Source organism: Elephantulus edwardii, unplaced genomic scaffold (genome assembly GCF_000299155.1).
Source record: "Elephantulus edwardii isolate Elephantulus edwardi_28Jun2011 unplaced genomic scaffold, EleEdw1.0 scaffold00002, whole genome shotgun sequence".
NCBI classification, from domain to species: Eukaryota; Metazoa; Chordata; class Mammalia; order Macroscelidea; family Macroscelididae; genus Elephantulus; species Elephantulus edwardii.
The window spans coordinates 47,247,070-47,253,995 of NW_006399752.1; the positions used below are offsets into that span (position 1 = coordinate 47,247,070).

Sequence of the window (6,926 nt, forward strand, 5' to 3'; positions counted from 1 at the left end):
CAGTGGTGAGAATCTTTGTCTTCTTGACAGTGAGCCTCAGTCCATACAGAAGGCTGCAGTCCTTTACCCTCTCCTCATTTATGTTCATTGGTTGGTTAAAATCTTGCGTATGCTAAGGTTAGGGAGCTCTGGTAGCCTAATGGCAAGAAGCTGCATTGCAGTCCTGAAGGGAAGTGGTTTGAATCCCTCCAGCTTCTCTGTGAGAGAAGTATGGGAAATCTCCCATGCAATTAACTGCCTCTGAAAACCCAATAGTGGGTCAGCTATCAGTCAATTTTGACTCTACAATACATAACAACAACATGCTAAAGTTAGACTTAATAAAGAAATATTTGGATCTTATTTATAGATAGTATTTAATATTTGTAATCAGTTTCACTTCTTTTGGTCCAAAAGAATTTGAATGTTGAAAGTCCTTTTTTTAAATGAAGTACTTTTTTTTTTAAATGCTTACCTTAAAAGATCTGATAAGATGTTAAGATGCATGTAAAGCACCTCAAGTTCATATCATATACTGACACATATTAAAGAATAGTAATTATTAAATAGTAATTGTACCTGTACCTGGCTTTTCAAGTTTTGTGTGCAAGAAAATGGAAGAATAAAATTTTTCTCTTTCGTAAGTCAGTACCTTAATGTCTCAGTTCAGCACTGCTGATAGGATCATTGCAATGTTTAGTCTGACTGTAAAATTACTTTATAGTTTAGAGATAAAATTCTAGCTCACAAAATACTCTTAATCCTTCTAAGTATTTCTGATTATTGTTTCTTCTGGATTCCCTGTGTATTCTCCATATAATAGTGTGGGATTTATAAATGTGGTAGAGCTAACATATTTTCAATAGGAATTGTTACATTATGGTTGAAGGAAAATAAGAGATTAGAATTTTAACACACTGATTATTAAATTGAGTAATGAGGTAGTGTACCAAAGCAAAGACAAAAGATAAATATATCTTATCTCTTTCCAGTACATTATTTTTCATTGTGATATAAATTTTAAAAAACAGAGCAATCATAGAATTTGTGAAACGTTCCAATTATTTTAAAAAATAAGAAATCTATTCATACATGAAGCCTTGAATTGCACTGGGCTGAATCATCCTGTAAAAACTAAATGGCTGTTCATTTGCATGAATAGTTAGGGAGACTTTGTTGAGGGCCTTGACAAATACTGGTAAGATTGTATGCTGAAGATGATGGAATAAGATTCTTTGCAGGATATAGACTAGACTTTAATTATAAAAACATATATCTGTTTTATCTTAATTTCCCCCCCTCTCCAGTTATATCATCTTTCTATACTCCTCCTGCTTTCATGCAGCTCTGGTGGTCTAGTGTCTAAGCCTTTATTCTGCCAACCCAAAGGCAAGCAGTTCAAATATACCAGCTGCTCTGTAACAGAAAGATGGGCTTTCTCTTTCTGTGTGATTTACAGTCTCTGCTAAAGGTTCAACTATGTGATTATGACTAATTCATTGGGGTTTTTCCTTTCATGTGAAATTATCAGAAATTATCTAAACTTTTGGCTTTTTTCCAATTAACTCATCCCTTTTTTACCTCCTTTCCAGTGTGGCTTTTATCGCCATCTTTATGTTAAAAGGGGTGCTCTGGTGGCTTAGTCTGTAGGGAGTTGTACTGTGTACTGCCAACCCAGAGGCCAGACCTGTTGAGAGAAAGCTGGACGGACATCTTCTCGCAAGTGATTGATGGTCTTGGAAACTCAATGATAACATGTGGAAAGTACCTAAGGCAAAGTCTCATCACCCTCCCTCTCAAGGAGAAGTCTGCTTGTTGTTTCTAAGACAGATTTGTTTGTTTTCTTGGCAGTTGTGGTATAATCAGTATTCACTGTCAGTACCATTATTCAAAAACACTAATTCCTTTTTGTATTTTTTTAGGGAGCCCTGGTGGCCTACTGGAAAGAAGCTACACAGCAATCCCAAAAGCATGTGATGTGGTTCAAATCCACCACCTGCTCCACAGTGAAGGGCTGGGCAGTCTCCTCTCATGTGATTAACTGCTTCTGAAAACTTGCTGGAGGGTCAGCTATAAGTTGGTTCCAATTCTATGGCACACAACAGAAACTACACATTTATTTTTGGTATTTGTTATTCATTGTCCAGATTTTACATGTTTTTATGAGGTGATTGAAAATGCATGATGTGGTCCTTATAGTTAATCACCAAAGCTTGTAAATGATATAATAGCATGTATTTCTAATCACTTTACTTATTTATACAGTCCAAGTAAACACCATCTGAAGTAGCCATGTAATTAATTGGCTTTCCTTCTAGTCTTAATACTTCTTTAATTAATCCTTTACATTGGAACTGTTCTAGTGATCTGATTAATATTATTTATCCTAGCTTAAACTAAAAAAATAAAAACCAAAATTCTAACCAGACCTACATGACCTTCAGTTATTTTACCCTCAGCTGTCCTCAGACTCTTCTGACATCAACCCCCCACCTTTGCTTTTGTCCGTGTATCCTTACTAGCCTTCTGAAATAGAATTTGAGTAATTTCTCCTATCATCAATATTACTATCTCTGCTACAAAATGACCTTTATATCTCAGTTCTCATTTTCTATTGAGAAAACTCCCATTCATTCCCTACATTGGAATTTAAACCAGAAGTAGGCATAATATGACTTTGCTTCAGACATGTTAATCCAAGTTCCAAAAGTAGAGGAGTTTAGATTTCTCTGTAGAAGAAAGAACGGAAGTCTCCTCCCAATAAGATTTACAGCCTTGAAAATTCTATGGAGTGGTGGCGGTGTGTAATATTGGAACCAACTCACAGCACGAAGGAGGGGATTGCCTATCTTTTTCTCGTGTAGCAGCGAGTGGATTCAAACCATGTACACTTGGGTTGATAGCACAATTCTTTACCACTAAGCCACTAGATCTCCCTTATGCACTGTGGTGGTCTTGGTCTTGCGGAATTGTAGGAACTCACTGAGCATCCCTTCAGTTGTTGAGTACAGTCGAGTTGGAACCAACCTATAGCCGCCCCTCTGGTGGGTTTTCCGACACAGTTAATTGCATGAGAAAAGATTGCCCATCCTTCTCCAGCGGAGCTTCTGGTAACCTTGAACCTGTGCCTTTGGGATTGCAGTGCTGCTTCTTGCCACTAGGCCACCACCAGAGTGTGGATCAATAAAAAACAGAATCAGCCATGAACACACCATGCCACATAGGGGATAAAAATATATTGCCATGCAAAGTTTAAGACAAAGATAATTTTTATCAAAAAAAGCTTAAGTACTATAATTCTGGATTCAGTGTGGTGTTCCTTTTCTAATTAGGACTGTATTAAGATAATCACTAACTGCTGTCACTGATAGGTCTTTGGCTGTACAGTGGCTCAGACACAGCTAAAGACTTATATCACCCTCATGTACCAGTCAGAAGTCAGTGAGTGGTTTTCTGTCATCCAGGCTCCTATGTTACCTTGTTACTTCACCACTCCATGAGCCATTGGGGGTGTGTACATCTAGGGAATAGAAGGGCCAAGAGGTACAAAGACCATTGGTTCTTGATCACATGCTACTTCTTCAAAATGTTCAATGTCAAGCTGTTCTTTTGGGAACAGTGATTGTGTGTATTCCATCTTCCTTTGATGCCTCCTGCATCTCTCAGTATTTTGCCTATGGAATTCAGCATTGCAACTCTAGACTTAAATTTGTTCTTAGCAGTGTTATTCATCATTGCAAGAGCATGAAAAAAAAAAACCCAGATGTCCAATTACAGCCTAATGGATTGAGAAATTGTGGCACATTAACATAGTGAAAGACTATGCAGCACTCAGGAGAAATGCTTTCAAAAAATAATACATAACTTAGGAGAGACTGGAGAGCTGAGTGAACGAACTCAGTCTCATAATGACAAATACTGCATATGACCATTATTGTAAAAATAGAAGGATAACTAGTAAAACATGTATGGGGACCCAAGGGGGAAATGGGTGGGAGCAGAAGGGTGAGGATGGGTCGGGGCGAAATCATAGGGTTGCACATTTTGGTGGGTGGAGGGAGTGGATGAAGGAAATGGAAAGGATCTGGCAGGTATCTGAAAACATAATTTTAAAGATTTAATCTTACTCTGTAAAGGTAATGATGGACAAGGTCTAATGGTGATTGATTTACTAAAATATAATGCATGGGAATGATTGTACAAAACACAATACGAAGAAAGAATAGTGTGAAACACAATGTATTCAAAGTTTGTGAGCAAACCAAATGTAATTTTTTAAAAAAAATTGTTTTATCATTCTTTCAGTTTGAGAAATTCCAAACTTCTTGTTTTGATTTTCAAAGTCCAGCTTTCTTCTTGAATTACCCTTTGAAATCTGTTTATTTCTTCTCTTTTGGCCTCTAAACATTCTAGTGAAAGTTTCAGAGTCTCTTCTGACTTCATTTTCATCTTTCTTTCCTGTCTTTGTAATAACTTTTTGCTTACTACTTCTTGTCATCCCACAACTTGTCTGCTTTTCAGACATTAGTGGCCAGTGCATAAAATCTATTCTTTCTTTTTTAAATTTTTACTTTTAAAAAATATTAGTATATTATTTACATTATGGTGTCATTTCATATTATACAATAATATAATTATATAATATTATTTATACTATTATACTAGTTTATTTACAAAATTCAAACTGAGATATTTTTAATTTCAGTTGGGATAGATGAGGGGTCATAATTTGGTTCTTGTGAATTTGTTTCATTTTCCTTAGCTTCTGTTTGAACTTGCACCTGAGTAGCTGATGGTCAGTTCCACAGTCAGCCCCTGGCCTATTTTTTGACTGCTGATACTGAGCTTTTCCATCTACTCTTTATAGATGTGGTTCATTCCTGTGTAGTCCATCAGGGGAGATCCATGCATATAATCCCTTTATTTATAGGTATATAAAGGGTACTTGTGATGAATAAATCATAATATAAAATTCTATCATTCAAAATCCAGCCTCTGGAGCTCTGGTGTCCTAGTGGTAAGAAACTGCGCTGCAATCCCAAAAGCACGCAGTTCCTTCAAATCCACCAGATTCTCTGTGGGAGAAGGAGGTACTGTCTCCTCCTGTGCCAGTCAAATCGATTGGAGGGCACATAACAAGAAAAGGGGGAGAAAAGATATTATTCAAAATGCAGCCTCATTTCTATGGCTTCTTAAGCTACAGAGTTACTGAAAGACTGTAACTTTATTTCATTGTGTCTGTTCTGTTATTCTGCCATTAGGGTGTGGTCTTCAAGGCTAGTTGTCCAAGCAATCTTTTTTAAAAATTTTTTTTTATTTCCATTCATTCATTGTTGCGCTTTTCTCCCCTCCCCTCCCTCACCCCTAGTACACTACCCTCTTGGAAAAGAAAAAGAAAAATTCTTTCATTGTTTTACAAACCCTCCCCCAGGTCCACTCCACCATGTAGCCTTAGGTCTGGACTCCTGTCATGACAAAAATACCTAATCACATATCCCTTTTAAACAGTTTTCTTCCTCATCTGTTTCACCAAGTAGAGTTTGCTTCGGCAGCACATATACTAAAACTGGAAAGATACCAGAATGAAGGCTGCATAGTGGAGTGTACTGGGGGGGGAGGGGGGGCGGATCGTACACCAATGAAAGAATTTTTCTTTTTCTTTTCAAAGATAAGAGTAAACTGGGAGGGAGGGGTGGGCGGGGAGAAAAATGCAACAACGAATGAATCGAAATCCAAAATCTCTGTAAACGTTCATTAAAATTAATAAAATAATTTTAAAAAAAGGCACCAAGTAATTCTTCTTTCCGGTTAGAAATCATGATCTTTGCCTTATTTCTTTCCTAAGTAGTAAAACTTTTTACCAAAACCTGAAGAAAATCAGAGTGTATTTCAAAATCGAACTTTTAGTTCAAATCTGAAGTCACCCAACTCAGATATGCGAGTACCATGATTTTTCTAAGGTCCATAGTATTTTTCTTGGAAAATCTTCCCTCTTTAATATTTAGATATGCTTTGGGCTCTTTGCTCAAATCAACACCCATCCTTGGCTCCTTCTTGCTTTTAGTCTATTCTTAACCTTTCTTTCAGTATTTCTTAGGAAACTTCATGCATGTTTTTAGTCCTGTTGCACATTTTAACATAATTACTTTATATCTGTCTCCCACAGAAGAAGGTAAGTTCATCTTTGTATCCTAGTGGCCTGAAACAAAGTACACAATGAATGTTACTGAAACAAATTGGATCTGACTGCCTAAATTGGGTATTTGAAAACTTTAGAAGCTGAAAATGTCCATTTATCAACTTGGAACATTTCTCCCTCCCTCCTCGCTGATTTCACTTCTGTTCTCTTTCCTCCTCCCCTCTTACCTCCACAGCTTTAGAAACTTATATTTAAGACGTTCATTTTTGTGTCTGAATCAATACTTAATATTATTTTAGGAACTCAGTTCAAAGATCATTTAAAAATATTTCTAAACCAATATAAAATTTAAAAAAGAAAATTATTTTTAACTTCCTTGGTTCATCTGTACCTAATTAGAAGGAATTTGGTTTCTGTTTTAAAAATCTGGGGTTAAAATAAAATTTAAAAGTCAGCAGTTGAAATAAAAATAGCACATCTGAATATTCATCCTTTTTATAGTTTTATATAATAATATATATGTATGCATCTTCATTTTGCTTTATATAGTAATAGCTCTAATGACCTAGAGGTAAGGAGTTGCACTACCAACACAAAGGCACAAAGTTCATACCTACTAGTTGTTTGGCAGGAGAAGAATGGACAGTCTCTTCTCATGCAATTTAGAGCTTCTGAAAACCTGCTGAGTTGGGCAGGGGGACCTCAAGTGTGAGCCAGCTCCGATGTGATGTTACTCAGTAATATATACATACAATATATACATACTAACTTGTGTTGTTGAAATAATAGAAGTCTTCTTATCTCTTAA

At 36.3% G+C, this 6,926-nt stretch overlaps 1 protein-coding gene across 1 annotated transcript in view; it reads left to right on the top strand.

Moving 5' to 3' along the window:
• EML5 (echinoderm microtubule associated protein like 5) overlaps positions 1 to 6,926 on the top strand; it is a 197,726-nt gene that overhangs the window by 71,896 nt on the left and 118,904 nt on the right. The window lies entirely within an intron of this gene.